At 32.2% G+C, this 22,594-nt stretch overlaps 1 protein-coding gene and 1 long non-coding RNA gene across 2 annotated transcripts in view; both read right to left on the bottom strand.

The window, feature by feature from the left end:
• Positions 1-22,594, bottom strand: part of LOC132738697 (uncharacterized transmembrane protein DDB_G0289901-like) — a 112,010-nt gene that overhangs the window by 77,447 nt on the left and 11,969 nt on the right. The gene's annotated exons all lie outside the window — the stretch shown is intronic.
• LOC132738698 (uncharacterized) lies at positions 15,270-22,428 on the bottom strand. The gene is made up of 2 exons (XR_009626910.1): positions 19,903-22,428; positions 15,270-17,904 (listed from the first exon to the last, which is right to left on the bottom strand). It is a non-coding gene; the product is annotated as an uncharacterized LOC132738698 (long non-coding RNA).

Below are 22,594 nucleotides of genomic sequence, written 5' to 3'. Positions count from 1 at the left end.
CGCTATCTGTGCTGTATAAAGACACAAAATCAATCAAGTCATGTTTTACGTATACAGCCACGCCGCCAGAGTTTCTTTTACTATAGCTATTTTTCTCCGACCGATGTAGACTAAATAACTCAAAACCGTCAACCTTCATGTTAATACATTCACTCGACCAAGTTTCCGTCAAGAAAATCATACTGTAATCATCGAATAAAGTCCGTAATGCGGGTGTTTCTAGTTTATTTACATTTTTGGAAACGAGACACTGTACATTTAAAAGTGCAAATTTAATAGGATGTCTCTCCCTATTGTCCTATTGTCCGGTGATTTTCTCGTGATTTTCGATTAATACGGAATAAGGTGAAAAATCATGACCGTCCGTGCCACTACCGTTCACTAGGTTGTCACGCTCCACGTGCCGTCTGTCGTCTACTGTTAAAGCAGACGATACAATGCTAAAATGGGGTATATTTGGCGAGCTAGAGGCAGTTCCCGCTGTTACTTGGCTATACGTAGGAAGGGACTGAATTCGTGGTGGTATGCGATATGTTTGATTTCGACTATCACTAGGATGCGCCGGCGATTGTGAAAATTGAGGGTTGCTAACTGAGTTATCGGCTTCCGTTGAAACTGAGTAGACATTTTGGTTATGTTTACTATGCGAACTATTTTGACCCATAAACATTTTACACCTGTCTTGGTTCAAGATTTCATGCCAGTCGGGGAACTCGTCTGCTATAACTCGTCCCTTTACAATGAGTTTCGCTGGATACGCGAGTTTTACCTCTGAACCATGCGAATCTCTTTCATTGCGATAACGGCCCTAAAGTCGTTTTCTTGCGCTAGCAATTTCCTTCGGATAGTCCCTATCAATACTATAACGTGTATGTTTTAGTTTTCTAGCTTGCTGAAGGATGAACTCTGTGTCGCCAAAATCTCGAAAAGCGACAGTGATTGGACGTCTGGGAGTTTGCGTAAGACCACTGGCGCGACGAAGAGAGCCTAGCTAAACGGTGCACACGCTGGACAAAATAATCCCCTAGGTCAAAATCTAGATGGTCGCTGCAAAACCGCGAAAGTAGTTCGTATGTATTCTCGGCCCTTACATCAGCTAAGCCGTAAAATATAAGATTATTGCGCCTCGAGCGCGCTTCAGTGTCTATACTGTGGTAGGCTAACTGTTTCATGTGACCATCTCTCACGCTAATAACATGCTCCAGGGTATCTACTTTTCGTATAGTGTTATCAATTTTTTCAGCCATTGACATAAAAGTTTTATCATTTGCATCTAATTTTTCCAATTTTCTGAACATCATGACTAATTTCTCATCAGTATTTAATGAAATAAAAGAAGATTCACTATTCGAAGTCATATATGAGCTACCTGTACTGTCCAATGCATGTTTCTGTCCCCCTCCTATGTTTATTGGTGTCTGCTCACATCCCACCCACTGCAGCGGGAAATATCTGTTAGACGTTGGCACGGCAAAAGTCACATTTTGTCTATTTGGGGTACTTGTATTTTGCAACTCGTGCAAACTCATAGTGTTACCTTTCTAATGTATCCTTGAAAACAATTTTAAACACTCAAAAGCAGATCAAATATCCAAAAAATATCACATTTAGTTTTCTGCAGATAAATACACGTCCGCCATACTGTTTCACACCTATAACATATGTATACTGTCGGGCCGATATAGAATGTTGCCTGGGTTAACAGACCGGCACTGAGGAAGGCGTGCCATGCTGCCACAAAGAAGAAAGATAATGCAGCATTTCATTTAATGTACAATTTATTGGGCCATGTCTTCTCTATTGAGGAAATGGCGCAATCCCGGGGCACTGGTTTGGGGTGGCATAAGCCTGAGGAAGAGGACAAGCCATTGCTTGATGGTGAAAAACTTGCAACTTTAAAGGGTAAATTATTTGCATTTTTAATTACATTTTAGCAAAACAAAAGTTTTTAATGCCTGTAGTATGTGAAATTTAGTTTAAAATACTTTTGTCATGAAGATCAGAGTAGCACCTTCAGTGTACTATAAGCTCCAGACCATGTTGAGTTTGCAAGTGCTTCATGGATTTGTTTTGCATAATATATTTTCTTGTGTTTTATTTTTCTTTGACATTATAGTGGTCATTTTGTTTCAGAGTATGTCAATTCCTGGTGCAAAAAAATGTTGGTTATATATTCCCATAAGAAGTTGAATTATGCGGTAACTGAAAGGACAGCATATGCCAGAAAACAACTTCGGAATTTTACTGTTTAGAGACATTGATATTTGAGACAATGATAGTTGTAGTGAAATTAGTTGTAGTGAAATTGTTTCTTTGTATATATATATTTAACAAATTATTACTTTTTACTACTTCTGTATTTTTTTTGGTTTCTTTGTAATTAATAACTTGTTATTTTTTATTACTGTTGTTGTTTTTTTTTTCTTAAATAAACTTATTTTTTCATAATATTTATGTTTGCTTGTACAAATACATATTCAAAATAACTAAATAGCACTATTAATATTGTTAATTAAATCGTAATTCAAACTTGATAAAAAAAAATCACTTGGTCTTTTTTTCTGCTTAATGGAGAATGATGCAGGTGTATCATTTTTATTAATTAGCTCCACATTTCGAAGAAAAAAATCGAGCTATTGTCATGACCTTCTTGTCTATGCTGGCATTGGGTAACCAATATGTGTGTGAATGTCCATTTTGTCACTGAGTTATTCACTTCAGACCTGGTATACATGATTAATTGTCATGAACAGACACCTAAAGGACAAATGATACCAAATTTTTTGCGCAAAGTTATGTCTATCTTTGATGTATATATTGCACTGAGAAAAGTGGAGCCTGCTGTCCTCTGATATGTTTTGTTATTTAACAAACCCATTTTTAAGAAGGTTGAGCTGTTTAAATCAAGTGTATCTTGTGTAATGCAAAACTTAAGGGAATCTGAAAACTCAAAAGTATCAGTTATGGACATAACTTTATACATGTATGTTTTATATAGACAGTATTTCTTTTTAGAAGAATGACTCAAAAGTGCTATATGTAGGTGTCTATGTTAAGCAAGAATTGTTTTTTTTTTATCATGGTCATTATTTTGTGGCATTTCAACTGAATTCCATGTAAAATTTTTCTGCACAAACTTTTTCCTTCTCATTTTCATATTTCATGCCAGATTCCGTGCCATTTCAGCCTTAATTACCTGCCAAGAATTACATCCCAAAAATTACGTATAAAATTTTGCATGGACATTTTTCCTGCTCATTTTCACATATTTCGTGCCAAATTCCGTGCCATTTCCGCCCAGAATCCGTGCCAGGAATTCCGTGCCAAGAATTCCGTGCCAAATATTCCGTGCCTAAAATTCCGTTCAAAATTCATCACAGAATTTTTTTTCATGCTCATTTACATATTTCGTGCCAAATTCTGTGCCATTTCCGCCCAGAATCCGCCCGTAAAATGAACCCTTATCATATACTGAAAATTTTAAAGGAATTTTAACTTTCTGGGCGTAATCCGTGCCGAAATTACGCCCAAATTCCGGGCGTAACATTTCTTACAGGTGGACTGCCCATATGGAACCTGGTAGTACTTTCCATATTGGCTCCATGTGTGCAGCTGAACATAAGTCTTATGTATGATCCCATTTATATAAACAGTTTACTACCTGGGTATTTTCAGATGATGAACTTCAACTAAATCAAAATTAAAATGTAATTAACTAAACAAATTAATTGAAATGAACCAAGCATGTGTTTCAATAAAAATGAAAATTTCTATATGAATTTTCAATCCATTTTAAAGTGCCACAAGTTGAACTGATGAATGTTATAAATTTTCTGTACTTATTTCATAATTGACATATCTTTCATTTACATTTTATATTACAGAGTTTCCAAAAGTGATTGGAGTTATTGATGGAACACAAATTAGAATAAAAGGACCCGGTGAGAATGAAGCAGACTTTGTCAACAGAAAAGGTAATCATTCTATAAATGTACAGGTAAAAAACCAATAAAGTGTGTCATGCACCATTATTTTTTATTCTTTAGATAATTAATACTTACAGCTGATAAACAATTTTCTTTAAAGTAAAATTAGTAAACAAGTCTTAATCCTTAATTTAAATTCTCAACTGTAGATATAAATACACCAAATTGTTTATAAGCATTATTATTAGGGAACAGCTGTTGATAAATGTATGTCCAGGTTACATGTATCTATTTCAGATGGTGTGTGATTCAAGAGTCAGAGTAACGAATGTTGTGGCAAAGTGGCCAGGGAGTGTGCATGACAGCCAAATTTTTAGGGAATCAGAATTGTGTAGAAAGTTTGAGAATGGTAAAGTATTTATTTGTTTTCTAAAATAACAATGTTAATTCACTAGCTTTCTATTTTTAAGCATGTCACCCTTAAAAGGGTTTGTTATGAAATTTTTACAAAATTCCCTTTGATAATGTAACTTTAATGACATATATAAAATAAAATTAAATGAAAAAATAAAATTTTAATTTTAAGGGAAAGAAATAGATGGACTTTTTGCTTAACTGGGAAATACCCGTAAAACAGTATAATGAACCATTTTAAACCCCCTGCTGCAAAAATTTTTTAAATAAACTTTACTTAAACATTTTTAATGCATGTTTTAATATACAATCATATCTTTTATGTACATTCCCCTTTAAAAAAACCCTTTAAATATAAAATGGATGTTTTTAATTTTTTTAAATTTCCCTTCATTATTTTTTTAATATCAGTTTAAACAAAGTAGAGAAGAAATTATATTTGAGACATTATATTGAATTATTGTTTAAAAAGATAATTAATTTGGTTTGTCGTTTGTCAATAAGATAGATTCAATTCATCATTAACAAAAACGAGGGTTACAGTAGAGCAGATGTCGCCGAGGCGCCAGACGTCCCTCTTTGGTCTAGGGCACTGGACCGTCTCAACGGTAGAGTTTCATAAATCTGGGGCCAGGGGATGACGGATCAAAACAACTTCCGGCTGTAGCAAAATATATTCCTTTTATTATACACATGTAATCAATTTAAATGATTTAAGTTAAGGTTATATAAACCAAACGTACACAATACAATCTTATTTTCTTTCAAAATATATTGTTTAATTATATTGCATTTAAATAATGTAAACATACATGTACAAAATGGCCGACATCATATTACACAAAGAAAAATATATTCTAAGAAATGATCTTAGAACTCAAATAATATAAGTCTATTAACATAAGATGTACGCAATTTACAAATGCAACATATGAAGAGAATTACCTGTAGCAAAATATATTCCTTTTATTATACACATGTAATCAATTTAAATGATTTAATTTAGGTTATATAAACCAAACGTACACAATACAATCTTATTTTCTTTCAAAATATATTGTTTAATTGACCCTATTGGTCAAACTTATATACGTCATAGAAAATCATTTAAATAACAAAGGAATAGTAAAGAGGAAAGGTGAAAAGATAGTGTTATTGTAAATCACGTTGAGTAGTCGATTTACAATGTTACGGCATACTGCTGAAATTTAGAGTATTAGTATATTGGGGATATAGGGATGATATAGGTAAATTTGTACACCTGTGACATATTTGCCCCCTCCCGATTAAATGTTGTCCCCAACATTTACTAATGATACGCAGAAAAACGAAATGTTTCGGCAGAGGAAAAAAACAATCTCTTTTCGCAATAAGGTAATCTCGCAATAAGTTAATTTCGCAACACAAAGAAAGGTAAAATAGTTGAAACATAATAATAACATTTTATCGTGACAAAAATGTTAATGATTCGACGCCCGTAATATGACACGATACAAGTATAAATAATAATGATATGATACTGAGTGTATAATGTAGTGGTATCCTAATGATATATAGTTTATATCATCTTTAATGTTTTAATATACAATTGATCATTGTAAACACATAAACGTCATTTCAAATTGTTCCATGATATACTATCATTAAAACACACTATCCAATAATCCAGTCATCACTTCTCATCCACCGAGGCTTTGTTATCTTTCGTTTTGTTTTACGAATTGGATGATTTGTTTCTGAACCAGAATTATTATTCGTATCTGATTCTCCAGACATATTCCTCTGTTTCCTTCGTTGAGGAATTACATATTTTTCAATTGTTTCTTCATCAGAATTTATGAAAGATGAATCCATTTCTTGTTCCAGAGTTGCATTCAGGTAAGATACATCTTTATTATCTGTATTTGTTTTTGTTTTTGGATCTTCTTGTCCAGATTTATTATTGATATTTTCACTCTTTTCAGTTTCAGTATTTTCAGCAACTTTTGTCTCATCCTTTATTATATCACTGCTAAGATCTGTTGTGCTCATAAATGGCAATAAAAGATTTCTATGTCCTTATTTTTCTAAATCTATTTCCTTCTTGTTTTACTTGGTAAACGGGTATGTCAGCATTTGGTTGGCTTATAATAACATATGGATGGTGTTCCCATTTATCAGCTAGCTTATTCTTTCCTCTGATAGACACATTTCGGACCAATACCCTATCTCCAGGAACTAATTTCAGATGTCTTGTTTTAATGTCATAATACTTTTTATTGTTTTTACCAACATGCTCTGAACATTTTCTTGCGATGGTGTATGCATTCAAGAGACGATCTCTCAGCTGATGAACATATTCCGAATGACATTGAGAATTTTCATTGTCTATTGGTAGTCCAAGAAAGGCATCAATTGCAAGTCTAGGATGACGGCCAAACATTAGAAAGTATGGTGAAAAGCCAGTGCTATCATGTTTGGTGCAATTATACGCATGAACTAATGTTGCAACGTGTTCTTTTCAATTGCTTTTCTGGTTATCTTCAAGAGTACCTAGCATTTTTAAAAGTGTTGAGTTAAAACGTTCCACGGGATTGCCTTGAGGATGATATGGTGTAGTTCTTGATTTGTCAATACCGGCAATTGCACACAATTCCTTGATTATATTTGCCTCAAAAGATTGTCCCTGGTCACTATGGAGACGGGCTGGAAAACCATAGTGAACAATAACTTGGTCAAAAATAATTTTTGCTGTAGTTTTTGCTGTTTGGTTTCGTGTTGGAAATGCAAGTGCGTATCTGCTGAAATGGTCGGTCATCACTAAAATATTTTCGAAGCCACCTTTTGAACGTTCCAATGAAAGATAATCAATGCATAGTATGTCCATAGGAAAGGAAGATGATATATTTACCAATTCTGCTTTGATGTTTCGGGCTTTTCTTTTGATACATCGGTCACATGATCTTACTTTTGACACAACAAATGATTCCATTCCTGGCCAGAAGAAGCGTTCTCTAAATAATGATAGTGTTCTGTCTCGTCCTTGATGTCCTAAATCTGCATGAATTGCATGAAATACATCTTCTCTTAATTTTTAAGGTAACACAAGTTGAAGGCGAGTAAAACCGGACACAGTTGTTCTTCTATAAAGAACGCCTTGTAGAAAGACAAGCTTGGACCATTCGCGAAGATAACCAGAGATTATATTAGCCTCGGAACCATAGGTTGAAGAAGCCGGTTTGGTTCCATTCTTTAGATGACTTATAACTCCAGCTATAATGCGGTCTTCATGTTGTGCTTTATACCAGTCCATATTTGAGAGACTAACTGACATAATCAAGTCGTCAGGAATATCTGGTATGAGTTCCGGTTGTATCTCGGCATCAGGATTGCAAATAGTTTCAACAAGTGGAATCTGGACTTGAGCAGCCATTGTCATTGCTTTTATTGTATCGGGGTTAACCGCATGATTTGATGGTTCTATTCGAGACAAAGCGTCAGCGTCGATATTTTTCTTACCACTTCTATATTTTATTTTCAGGTTGTAGTTGGCAAGACTCGCAATCCAGCGTTGGCCGGTTGCATCAAGCTTTGCAGAAGTTTGGGCATAAGTTAATGCATTGTTATCTGTAGTTACAAAACATTGTGATCCGTAAAGGTAGTCGTGGAACTTCTCTGTAACTGCCCATTTCAATGCCAGGAATTCTAATTTGTGTGCAGAATAGTTCTTTTCAAATGGTCTTAGGCTCCGACTTGCATATGCAACAACACGGTCGATACCATCAACTTCTTGATATAAAATAGCTCCAAGCCCTAGTCCCGATGCGTCCGTGTGAAGCATAAAAGGTTTGTTGTAGTCTGCATATGCCAACATTGGAACAGTAATAAGTTTTTGTTTAATTGTTGTGAATGCTTGTTGTTGACTTGGACCCCATTCAAACTTCTTCTTAACAGTTGGTTTTATTTTCTTCTTCTTGAGATTGTCTCCAATGAGAAGGTCATTCAGTGGTCTTACTATTTTAGCGAATCCTTGGATAAATTTTCGGTAATAACCGGCGAATCCAAGAAAACTTCTAACTTGTTTCACTGTGGTGGGTGTTGGCCAATTTTCTACTGTAGTAACTTTTTCAGGATCTGTACCGATGCCTTTGTCAGATATAAGATGACCCAAATAGATGACTTGATCTTTGAAGAATTCACATTTGGAGGCTTTAAGTTTAAGATTATTGGTCTTCAAACGTTGAAACACAGCTTCGAGACTCTCTAAATGTTTTTCAAAGGTTGGGCTGAATATGATGATGTCATCGTGATATATAAGACATTGTTGTAAATTCATATCTCCCATGCATCTTTCCATAAGTCTTTGAAACGTTGCGGGAGCATTTGTTAATCCATGACATTCTATTGGCTTCAAAGAATCCTAAATTTCCTGCTTGGAATGCTGTTTTACATTTGTCTTCCTCCCGAAGTTCCACCTGCCAATAACCACTTTTGAGGTCGAGTTTAGAAAAATATTTTGATCCAGTAAGGAGATGAAGAGTGTCGTCTATTCTAGGAAGGGCATATGCGTCTTTTCTTGTTTTATTGTTGAGTTTTCTATAGTCTATGCAAAATCTTATTCACCACCCTTCTTTCTAACAATTACAACGTTCGATGAGTATGGACTGTTTGGAGCGCGAATTGCTCCTATCTCAAGCATATCACGAATATGTTCTTTAACTTCATTAATGAGACCAGGTGGAATGGGTCTATATGGTTCTTTAAAGGGTTTTGGATCTTCTAGATGTATCTCATGTTCAACTAAATCTGTTCTTCCTATATCAAGAGGTCCTGTAGAAAAAAATATCTTTCCATTTATGGAAAATGGTCTTGACTTGTTGACAGTAAGTCTCAGGAACATTTGATAGATCAACTTTCAAACTATTTGTAAACTTGTCTATTTCCCTTTGTTCTGTTTGTGTATCATTTGTCTTTTCTGATTGTTCAAAATTATCATTGTCTGTTGTTTCAGTATTATCATTGTCTGTTGGTTCCCAGTTACGAAGGACTTTTACTTCTTCCAGATTACAAAGTGTAGACTTAAGTTTAATCTTCACTTGTTTTGCAGATAAATTGAAGCATTTTACTGGTATTTTTGATCGATTTCCTGATCCCTTGACTTCAACGACTCTTGGACATATACCAATTCTGGATGAGGATTCCTCAGATGTTTCTGTGACAACAGTATTTAAGTCGAATTTATGTCTGATGAAACCTGTAATAACTTTCGACTGGAATGGTTCTAAAACTATATCCTTCTTATTGTTAGCTTTAACTTTGCCAACTACAGGTGAGCAACAAGATTGCAAATAGCGGTCCTCCAAGGTTGTGGAAGCGATTCATTAGACGACTGTTCAGAGAGGAATCTTAAAACATTTGTGCCGATGATAATTGGAACACTCAAGTTGTACTCCGTATTCGGTACGACTAAAATTTGGGATATTTAAATCCAAGTCCGATAAGTCAGGTATTTTAACAGAAGATTCAATGTATCCGGAATATGGCAATGAATTTCCATCAGGCATGTTTATAACAAAATCCGTAACTCGATGCAATTCTGGTTTCGGATCTAAATTGTTGTAGAACTCCTCACTAACTGTCGTTATCATAGATCCCGTGTCACAAATACAATTTGCTTTTACATCATTGACAATAACAGTTGACTCATTTGGACATCCAACTAATCTTTCAAATATGTTCTTTGGCTTGTTAGGGCTTTTTATTTTACTGTCTCTCATTTGCCCTTCAATGGAGACATCTAATCTTTTAAATCCTCTTTAACATTTTTCTTGGCTACATCAGGTTTTATTTTCGGATCATTTTCATTTGTTTCTTTTCTTGAATTTATGTCCATTTCGTTCCTTCTGTTTTGTCCAACACTACCATTGTATCTACTATTGTATCTGTATCCATATCCTCTTCCAACATTGTTGGAATTATTTGTCCTTCTAAAGTTGTACTGTCCTCTACCTCCATAACTGTATTGATTACTCGTATCTACTAGGTTTCTCTTTTTCTCTCTTTACTTCCTCTAATTGCCTTTCTAAGTTTTCCATTTTCTTCATAAGTTGTTTAATAATGTCTTCTTTATTGTCAATTTCTACAGTTGACATTTGATTATGCTGAACAGTTTGTCGTCTCTGTTTTGTAACCTTTATTTCATTCTCCTCAGCTCTAGCTTTTCTCCTTAACACTTCAAATGAGTCGCTGCTCTCAAAACTAGTACGAGTTGCATTCTTAATGTCTATATTATATAAAGATCTCCAAAATTTATCTTTTAACATTTCTTTTCTTTCTTTTTCAGGAATGAACCTTTTTGTTGATGCTAACAGAAGAATTTCTTCCAGACGAAGACCCCACTCTGCAACTGATTCCTCTGGTTTCTGTTCAGCTGTGTAAAATTCAGTGAATATAATTTGCTGACTTGAAAGATCGCCAAAGATATCTTCAACTCGAGACACAATATCAATTGGTGTAGCCACAGGACTTAGATTTATCAGCACTTTCTTCGCTTGACCTCTTAAACTATTGTCTAATAGCTTGAGCAACTACATGTTCTTTGTACAATTTTGTTGCAATGGTGCTCTCAATTTCTCTTTTCCATTCTTCTAACGAAGATTCGGATCTTGGTTTCGGATCTGACCCTGAAAATTGACTGGTGATTAACTTTAGTCCAAATGTATGTATCTCATTACTGCTTTGCCGTGGTAATGTATGAAATCCTTCCTCTAAGTAATCATTCATCATATCATGAATGTCCGATTCATATTTTTGAGGAACTCTTTCTGTTTCTCTTTCTTCATGTTGCCAATCTTTCAGTAAGTTTATTTTCTTTTCCAACAAATAATCTTTCTGTTCTAACTCTTTTTCCTTCTTTTCAATAGCCATCTCCCTTCTTCTCATCCCTTCATATTTCTTCTTAAGAGTTACAGATACATCATTTTCTCTTTTGCGTTCAATATTTTCTTTTTCTAATGTATCACTAATAAGATGCAATCGTTCCATCTTTGAATCTATCATCTTCTCATAATCTTTTAATTTGTTTTCACGTAATTGTAATTCTCTGCACCTCAATTCGTATTGTTCTAAAACCCTTTTCTGTTCTCTGATTTCTTCCATTTTTCTCTGTTTCTCTTGTTCAATCTTCAGTTGTTGTAATCTTTCCATTTCTATCATTTCTTGCAACTCCTTCCTTCTATCTGTGATCAAAGACAATTTTCTTTCCTCTTCTTCCATAAATTCAGAAGTTATACTTCTCTCTTCTTTTGTTTCAAACATACATTCTAAATCTGATACACGTCTATTTCTTCCACTTTTCATTGGCAAACTATAATTCTCCTCATCTTTATACTCTGCTTGTGTTTTTGTTCCTTTTGTAGTATCTATGCACTTGTTTATTTGCTTTTCTGAATAAGATGGTGTTTGATATCCCACTCGTGCTTTAAGCCAATCCCCATGTCCATCATGTTTAATCACTGTATCAAAACTTTTTGAATGTCCTTTGTCTCTATCCAAACGTTCTTTTCTCTCTTTAAGAATGTCTGTATGTACTTTCCGCCTCTGGCTTATATCAGAGCTTATCCTATCTGGAGGTATTGATAGCCTTTTCATTTCTATTGTAATGAAATTTCTTTGCCCATCTATTATCATCTACTTGTTTTAAAATTACAACACCAGAATGCATTAAGTAATTATATCTGTTAGGATCATGTTCTTCTTCGTTCTGGGTTTGTGTGCACCCAGTTTGTTCTATTGACGACATTACTATTTAATTTGAACATCACTATTTTAAGTTTCTGAACTTGATTGTCTAGATGTATTTAAAAACATCCCGTTCATTTTCATTGATGCAAAAATCAAACTAACATTTAGTGTTATTCGGTATTTGAATGTTTTGCCCTTCTAGATCTCATTTATCAAGGTTATATTTTAAACGGTTTCTGAGTTCCTCTTCTTATCTGTTAGCCTCAAGTTCTTTTTAAATTGTTTTTCAGTTTTCCCGCTTTCTTATAAGGGATTTCCACTTTGTCGAGATGTTTCTCTTGTACCTTCTCTCATTCTCATCGGTAAATTTCCTTCAGCCATTATCTGATTATCCTCCCTTTTCACCATTTCTATTTTTCTTCTCGTATCTTTCACAATCTTATTCACTTTCACTATATAATTCTGATTCACTTTCCGTGTTTTTCACAACATTTCATCCTTTCACTTTAGAATATCTTATTCACTCTTTATGCTTTTCACAACTTCATTTCGCTCTTTTCTCTACTTCTATTTAAATTCACTTTCCGTGTTTTCACAACATTTCATCCTTTCACTTAATAATATCTTATTCACTCTTTATGTTTTTCACAACTTTTCTCTTTTCTTGATAATTTCAAGATTTTACTTTTCGCTCTTTTCTCTACTTCCTTTTTAATTCACTTTCCGTGTTTTCACAATCTTTGTACATTTCACACCCTAATTTCAAAACGTAACTTCCGTTTAAATATCCCTTTTCTTTTCACTACACTTTCTGTTTTCAAATTTCACTTTTCGTTCCTTTTACTATCTCTGTCCACTTAACTTGATTATTTGTAATCTTCACGTTTCGTGTTTTACACTTCTTTCATTTCACTCCCTGTGTTCAAATTTCACTTTTCGTTCCTTTCAATATCTCTACTCACTTCACTCCCCTATTTCTTAACTGCTTTACACAAATTTCAAAAAATGAAATTTTATTTTCCGTCCCTTTCACTATATATTTCACTTTCAATTTTCAAATCAACTATCCTTTTCTCTTTATTTCAATAATTATTCTCTATCTGTTTCTTTCAAACATCCTTTCAAGGCAAAACAAAATATTCAAAGTTACTTGTCGCGTATTTGAAAATGTCCTTTCACTTTATTTGTGAGTTATTCAAATACAAGCACAACACAAGTTCGTTCATATATTCCTTTTCGCTAAACTTCAACAGTTTATTTTTATTATTCCTCCTTTCAATGTACTTCTTTCCGTTTATATGGGTTTTGTTTATATTTGTTACTTCCCTTTCAGTATATATTTTGTACACTTGTAATGTGAATATGATATTATTGTATTACAGTTTATTTATTATATGTATAAATTTATTTATATGTATTTATATGAATTTTAATTTGATATGTTTTTTTTTAAGTTTTTATTTTATTTTAGTGTTTGTGTTTTGCATGAACAATTTATTAATGTCGGAAAAAATCCGTGAGGTTCTACCAAGATTCGAACTCGATTCTCCTAGGTGACAAACGCTGTCGCTATCCAAAACGCTACGGAGGCATGTGTGCACTATATGATTATATTTGTGATGTTATCAATGCTATTGTGGTGTCGCGTTGATGCGAAAATTGTTTAACCGTTTGTACGTCAGAATATTCAACTTTTATACAAAAAATGATATTTGAATGCATATTCATTCAAAGACATATCATTTTATGTATAAAATGCTATTTAGTCGCGTCGCGAATGAATTTGCGAGATTGTTAATTTTCTTGTACGACAATTTTTTTTTTCAGGATTTACTTAAAATCACTGAGCTATCTTTGATAAGCAGAGTAATTTTAAGTTCTTTTTTTTGATACTATAGATAAATATATTTAATGTATATTTATCTATAAACACACACCAAACCAACCAGGTTAACAAGCCTATAATACTTATTATTATAGGACAGGGTCAATATAGGTTACTATTTGGTATTTAGTTTATTTATTTGTCTTAAATTAGTATAGACTCAGGAAGGAAAGATGAAGTAAGACAACACACAATAATAAATAAATAGTGAATCCAAGTACTCGTTGAGCAAACAAAATCAATCAGTGCACAACAGAATGAATATTGACACAAACCAATTGTGTATTGGTCAATATATCAACAACTCTTGTTTTTTAAACAAATACATACAATAAAACATACATTTAATAATATTATCAAAATGATGAACATTTTATTTTCACAAACTCTTTAAAAAAATAATGTCGGCTAATTCTATCGTTTAAAACGATGAATGATATATATCTATATCAATTACACACTGAATATGACAGTTTCAATGTTTACAAACACAGGAACACGTGGTTGTCAACTGTCAAAAATGTAAACAATGGTAACTTCCGGTGATCCTCCTTGAAAAGTTAACGGTTGATTCCAGGATTAATGAATCAAGGAAAGATAATATGTGCTATCAATTAGCACTATATATTAAGGTGGCCGGCCAATAATAAATGTCTGAGCTCTTTTAATTAAATGGGGGCTTGGGTATACCTGTCCTTTCTATAGGATCTTTCGACAAATAAAGGATCTTTATGGTGTTCTACAGACGTCCGTAAGACAAGCCCGGCAGCGTTAATTGTCATCATCTTCGTGGGTCCCATGTTGGGCGCCAATGTCGCCGAGGCGCCAGACGTCCCTCTTTGGTCTAGGGCACTGGACCGTCTCAACGGTAGAGTTTCATATATCTGGGGCCAGGGGATGACGGATCAAAACAACTTAAAATATTAATGAAGACCGCACCTGTGAAGTTTTTGTAAAAATCTGTCTTGTTGTTGAAGACAAGATGTTGCTTAATGTTACTGCTGTAAATGACAGACAACATACACATGAGTACAAAATACAAGTACATTACCACTTTAGAAAATAAACAAGTTACCAGTCATATCTTTCAAGTTAAAAGCTGTTAAATTGAATTAGTATTTAAATATGATAATGAGGAAAGTAAAATCTTTTCAGTATTAATTTAATTGGTACATATGAAAATTTCTGTTTCATTTTGCTTACAAATTCTCTCAGTAGCTGTAATAATCTGGATGCATGTTTCTTATGCTGTACCTACATATATCATTTGATATTATTCTATTTTATAAAACAGCAGTCATGGAAAATAAAAAGAACATAGCTTGAACATTTATATTCCATTTAATCTTTAATTTTTGGTAAAGCAAGGTAAATAAGAAAGCAACAAAGTTTATCACAGATTTAGAATCATCATAGCCAATACAAATTCTATACTGATCTATCAGATGATGTTAACATACATGTATCAATGAGATATAATTGATTGTCTAAGAGTTAAAGTCAAGATAAAACGTCATCAAATTGTTTATATAGAGGCAACATTAAGCTCACCAATTTTTCTTACATATTCAGTCTGATATGCATAAAAAAATCAGCAATTCAAATTCATAACATTTTTAATATCTTACAAAAGGATTAAGGGCTGATTTTTGTTAACAAATAACATTTAAAATATATTAAGTATATTTACATCTTAAGACTGCTTGAAGCATTTTGTACAAATAGAATTCAAATCGAAGAAAAGAACTTTTGCCTGTGTCTCCCTTTAAAAGACATTATCACATAAACCGCGGCACAGGAGTGTATTAAAGCCATTTAATAAAAACGATATTACACTAGTGTTATAATCCTTTGATGTGACGTAGTTAGCGGTATATATAATATAGCGTTGAAGCCCGCTAATGTTAGCGTTACATTATAGGCGAGTCATTGAAAAATTACTCATTTTCATAGTTTACTGTTCTTATTTTATATATGTGATAAATAGAATATTTTATTCGTATGGATTTTATACAAAATTTATTGAAAATGTTAAATCAAACAATATTTTGCTCGCAAAATGCTTGCATAATATGATTTCATTCAACTGTTCAATAAATTTAGTATTAAACTACACTCATTCAATATCCTCTATTTATGTATACCAAGATAAATTCAAAGGTAAAAAGAGTTGATCACAGTCTCCAAAATAAATAAATCATTGAAATTAAGAGCAATTATTGGGTGAGGGAAACACTAAAGTTTATCACTTTTTCTAAGAGCAAATAAATGAACAATTCAAACAAATCTTTTAAAAGAAACTTAAAGAAAAAAAAATCATTTTTTTAATTTCAATAGGTCTGTCTAGTCACACTTGTTGTTTTGTCCAATATGAATCCTTTCCGTAAACAAATGCAGAAGTTCAGAAAATATAATAAAAAAAAGATTTGACAGTCAGGGTGATTTAAAGGTCAATGTTATATCAAAATCATTCGAAGTGTCTGTTTGTCACAAGTGTTGTTTTCCAACAATGAATCAACAAAATTATGACAACTTAACCAAAGTTCAATAATTTGACCTTGATGGTCAAAGTCATTTAAAGGTTAAGGTCAAGGTCAATTCAACTTTTTAAAGATTGGCTTGCCAAAAAGGTTGTTTTGGCAAAGTATGAAAATAATCCATTGATTAATTACAAAGTTACAGCCCATTATAGCAATATTCATTGAAAATAAAATAAGTTGACTGTCAATGTCATACATGAGTCAAGTTCAATTTGAGTTTTATAAACATGACGGCCCTTATCTAAAAGATAACATGTCTTTATATGAATTTAATCCATTTTTAAATAACATTTTTAAACAAATTTTTTAAACAACAAAGTTATTAGTGCAATTTACAGAAAAAAAACAAGAGAATTTCATTAATTTGACCTTGAGAGTAAAGGTCAATAAAAGGTCAAGGTCAAATCTAAATTATTTTGGTAGCAAGTCCTGTTTTGATCAAATTTCAATCAAATCTGTACATAAATAAGTAAATTATAACAATTATACCAAGTGTGCGACGTTATGCGGCAAAATCAGTAAAAATTCTTAAAGCATGAAATAAAAAGAAAATAAATTTGCTTAACATATAAGATTGAAATATATTTCATTCGTGAACACCAGCTACGCCACTCATGAAAATATGACATCTAGTGTTCACTCAGTGAAATATATTTCAATATTACATGCAAAACTAACAAATATCCCCTATGTCTATAATGTTTAGGGAATCTATAGTAAATCTTAGTGTTAAACAGCATAAGTAATGTTGACAAGAGATAAGCTTATTTACTGCTTTTGCTTGTCAGAAATACAAAAGAAAGAAAAAAAGTCATGGATTCAAAGATATACCTAAATCGTGAACTTTCATGTGCAATAAGAAGAAGAATGAAAAATCAAGTGATGTGTTTTTATTACACTTACAAAACTTAATAAATACCATCTCTAAAAGTGATGTTTTACTGTTGTGAATTAATTTTTTAAGCATCTTATTTATTTTGATTTATCATATGATTGAAGTAACAACACATTGGTAGGAAATATACATTAAACTTGGAATGAATATTTTACAATATCATCAAGAATATTGCTTAGGTGTAAACAAGAAAAGTTAAAAAGATAATACAAAAAGACTAACAGATAGATAGACAACTGAAGGCATAACACAACATGTCTTTTCAGTTATACAACAAGACTGAAAGATATCTATAATTGGTTGATTAGTTTCTCTAGAATTTTTTTTTGAAGTAAGAAAAGTTCTTTATCATGTTCTGTTTTTTGTTCAATTTGGTTAATTTCTGCCTGTACTTTCTTTTTCTCCAGTAAATACAACTCATCTTCTTTGTCTTCATGTCTTCTTTTAGCTGATATATTTGTTTTCTTTGGCTTGTTTTGTGTTTTCTCTCCACGTGTCACATAGCTTAATGTATTGTTATTGCTGAAAAAATAAGTTAATAGCATATATTAAATACATGTTACAAGTAACTACAGACTTATATATTTAAGCATGAAATAAAATAAAAATTCTGCATGCAAAGTACATGGTATTTCACTTTTTCTTTCAATGTTTTTTTGTAAAAAAAATGTTTATATCAATATGTAACAGGTGGATGATGAAAGACAGCTACCATGCCTTACACAATTTATCCTTTAATCAAGGCAATAATGGTTCATCATGAGATCTTAGTGATGGGCTGATAAGCCGGTATACTCGATTAAATATTAGAAAAGCCCAACTGATTCCGATAATTGATTGTATTTTTCTCCAAGTATATTATCGTATAGTGGGTACAAATACAATATATTGGAATCTTTTCAAATTTCCCATCCAGTACTTCAGCATTTTATTTTGGAACTCAAAAGTTTTGTTTGTGTAATGTTTTGATAATATATTGTCCCCACTATGACTAATGAAAGAACCTGTGCCAGTCCACAAGTTTAAAGTATCTGAAATATCAGATGATTAATGCTTTAAACACCAAATGGTCAGCTAATGAAGCAGTATTATTTCATCGCAATTATCAAATGAAAATTGACATAATACAGTTGGGCACAGCTGTCGATATGGGAGTGCCCATAGCATTAAACAATAAGTTCCCAAGAGTTAGGAAAACTTTGATACATTTTCATATTTTAAAACTTTATGTTTGATTGAATCTATCTGTCAACAAGGGACAAAAATGCTGGGATATTTCCGTATCCGTTGAAAGAACTTTATATGCAACTTGTTTTTTTAGTGACATATTCAATGTTCAAGTGTAAGACAGATTTTTATGTGAATAATGCTGTTCTTTGCTAAATGTCTAGATAACAAATAATTGTAAATAAGATGTCGACTATCTCTGTGTTTGAAATTTGTTGTTTGTTTTAAACAGTATGTTTTTTTTTTCATAAAAAAAGTATCAAACTGAAGATTTGATAAAGTAAAGTCAATTCTAACAAATGCCAGCTATGTATACACCAGATTATAATTTATAATTTGTGATTTCCCAGCTTTACCAGTTTGCAACTCATTATAGTTATTACTAAACAAATTTATGCTAACCTGGAACCAGCTAAATAACATATGCTTAATTTCTTTACTTTTTCAAAGGATCATTAGAATTTAACTTAAAACAGTTACATTTAAGACAAAAATATCTGAATAGACAATTATGTATAAAACATTTAACTAATTATTTTTCTGATATATCATAATTATCGGTTTACTAACCGATTCCAACCGACAATCAGTCGCAGTTCTCCAACTGATATCCCATCACTATCAAAGACCTTCTAATATATGATAGGATGATGTGCGTGGTGATAATATTTATAAAAGTGTGACGCAAATACATAGAACATTTTTTTTTTACTGAAAAAAGGACATGTTTATAGACATAGGCTTTATAAAACAACAGTGACCTTGACCATGACCCAAGGGATCTGAAACTCCACTATAATGTCACCTCAGTCTGTTAAGACAGCTTGAAAAGTTGTTCAATTACTATATGCTCCGGGTATTTAAAATCAATTTTGAGTGCAATAGTGTAGAATAAAGCACAGTTCAAGTTCAAATGCACATGAATATAAACATGAAAGGTTGATAGGCCTGTGTTATTAATTACAAAGCATTTGAATGAAAACTGTGCATTATTATACCACATTACAAGAAAAACTTATATCTATGTCCATTCAAACATGCTAATAAAAAGAGAATTGATAAAACTTTGCTGAAGTACACAGATGTCATATGGCATGCATAGATCATGTAATAAATGCACTTGACAGCCCTATCTGTTTGAAAGGGGAATAGTGTGAAGCCATTTTTTTTGTTAGAATTAACATTTAAAAGGAGATACGATGTACCGGATTGATTTAATGCCTTTAAAGTTGAGTATTGATTTTTTCATTCTGGAAACCATTCTTCATAAAAATGGTCAATCATAAATATTACCTATCAATAAGATTGTCTCCTTCAAACACCTCCTGTACTGTTAAACTTCACTGCGGACATCAGGCACTTCCTGGACATGTAAATCCTGCACTAATTTTTCTGTTGACCTTTATTTGTAAAATATTTTGAATAAACATACATTTGATATTAAAATCAGAGATACAGACCATGTTAACATACTAATTTATCAATGAATGATATTTTGTATTAATACAGAAATTTAAATTTACGTTAATGATTTTTTTTGCAAATTCAATGATGTATTCATAAAGAGTTTGGTTGAAAAATTAAAATAAAATACATCTATACAGTAGATTATACACACAATGTTTCTATATTCTCAGTCTCACAAAAATATAAATTTTCCCTCTGAAAGCTACTACAAAATTATTTTTTCGTTATATACAGTTATTTACCTTAGCATTTTCAGACAAAAAAAAAGGAAATGAAATTCACGAATGACGGATGAATACATATATTTTTCGAAATAGACAAAGACGTATATAACAATATTGTTTCCAGTTACAAAACAATATCAAAGATTCTTTGTGAAACTGGGGCCAGTTTGGTAAGTATTGGCATTATGTCCATTAAAAGGCAAGTTACACCCACAAATTCAAACTGGGTTAGCTGAGAATGAATCCCTTTTGCAGTTCAACCTTTCTCAGCTTGCTTTTCTGACTCAAAATAAGTAACTAAGGAACCCCATGTGTGAAATATTGCCTCAAGGGCTGAATCAAATGCAAACCAGGGTACACTGTGAATTTCCTTGATTTTTAGCTGTTTGTCATTCAAAACACTTTCAATTTTAGACAGATTTGCAGTTCTCAGTGAGGAATGTTTAAAATGGTAGAAAATATTTGTCAAAATTTCCTTGTACTTTTTTTTATATATATGGAATACTCTCTGCTGCTTGACTTGTGCATAAAGCTAGCTTGTGTGCCATACAGTGAATGTTAACAATAAGTGGCCGATCACTTGAAAGCCTAGCACTAACACCAGACTTTTTACCAGTCATAACTGCCGCTCCATCTGAGCCAAAAAACTTTACATTACTAAAATCTATACCCTTTTCACTTACCACAGATTTCAATGATTGGTACACAGTTTCAGCATCACCCTTATCAATAGTAACATTCTCAATAAAATTAGTTTCAGACTGAGAGTCAGTGCATTCAGGAATAAACCTAGCAAATATGACCAACTTTTTCTCTGAACGGAAACATGACATCACTCTCAAAACACATTAGAGAAATGGCGCGGGCTGAAGCTAGTTTCTGTTTCATATCATTTTCTATAACATGATTTAAAGCATCTTGAAATTCTTCAGCAGCCCTCTCTGACTCATAGGTGGCATTATATTTACCATTCTTGAAAAAATCAATACTAGCACAGTCAACAGTGTGAATAATGAGCGTAAAGCGTAAAAATGACAGAAAGTACATTAAAAACCGTAAGGGTATTTTCTAAGCGAATTTTTCAAGAGTGGTAAATATAATGCCACCTAAAAATTGTTGGGATTTCAACATATAAACAAGATATATGTATTAAATCTTTCAACTGTTGGGATTTTAACGTTAAGACAAGATATTTCTATAATGACCGTCAAGTGTTGGGATTTCAACATATAAACAAGAAATATGTATCGTGTCTCTCAAGTGTTGGGATTTTAATGTGTAAACAAGATATTTCTATATTGACCCTGAAGTGATGGGATTTCAACAAATAGACAAGATATATGTATTATGTCTCTCAAGTGTTGGGATTTTAACATATAGACAAGATTTATGTATTATGTCTCTCAAGTGTTGGGATTTTATCGTCTAGACAAGATATTCCTCTAATGACCCTCAAGTGTTGGGATATCAACAAATAGACAAGATATATGTACAATGAGTCTCAAATGTTGAGATTTCAACATATAGACATAATATATGTATTATGTCTCTCAAGTGTTGGGATTTTAATGTGTATACAAGATATTTCTAAAATAATAATAATAATAATTACCACATTTTTATAGCGCCCTTCTCAAAAAATAAAATGTCCAAAGGCGCTTTACAATAGAATTATATACATTTACAATGACTTTAAACTCAAAAAAGTAATAAAAATATTTAATACATGTATATGCATAGACTTACAAAATATAAAATACGCCATGATTAATCTAAAAGTCTTAAACTCAGTCGATCAAATAAAAAAAAATGTACATGAAGAATAATCTAAGACTTGAAAATAAAATAAAGAGAAACGTTAAAACTATTAAAATTAAAAAAAAATCAAATCAAGATAAGACAACTCTAAATCCAATTTGATAAAACAGTAATCAATAATTGAACTGTGATTCAAAATAGACTATAATATTTCAAATGTGTACCCAGATATGTCATAACAAAAGACAAAATGACTCTCAAGTGTTGGGATTTCAACGTGTAGACAAGATATTTATATAATGAGTCTCAGATGTTTAGATTTCAACATATAAACATGTTATATATATTATGTCTCTCAATTGTTGGGATTTCAACATATAAACAAGATATATGTATTATATTTCTCAAGTGTTGGGATTTTAACATCTAGACATGATATTTCTATAATGTCCCTCAAGTGTTGGGATTTTAACGTATAAACTAGATATATGTATTATGTGTCTCAACCGTTGGGATTTAAATGTGTAGACAAGATA

This window comes from Ruditapes philippinarum, unplaced genomic scaffold (assembly GCF_026571515.1).
Source record: "Ruditapes philippinarum isolate M1 unplaced genomic scaffold, ASM2657151v2 ctg2617_1_1_1_1, whole genome shotgun sequence".
Classification (NCBI taxonomy): Eukaryota; Metazoa; Mollusca; class Bivalvia; order Venerida; family Veneridae; genus Ruditapes; species Ruditapes philippinarum.
The sequence above is the reverse complement of the archived record's forward strand: the minus strand, read 5'-3'. Positions and strand labels throughout refer to the sequence as shown.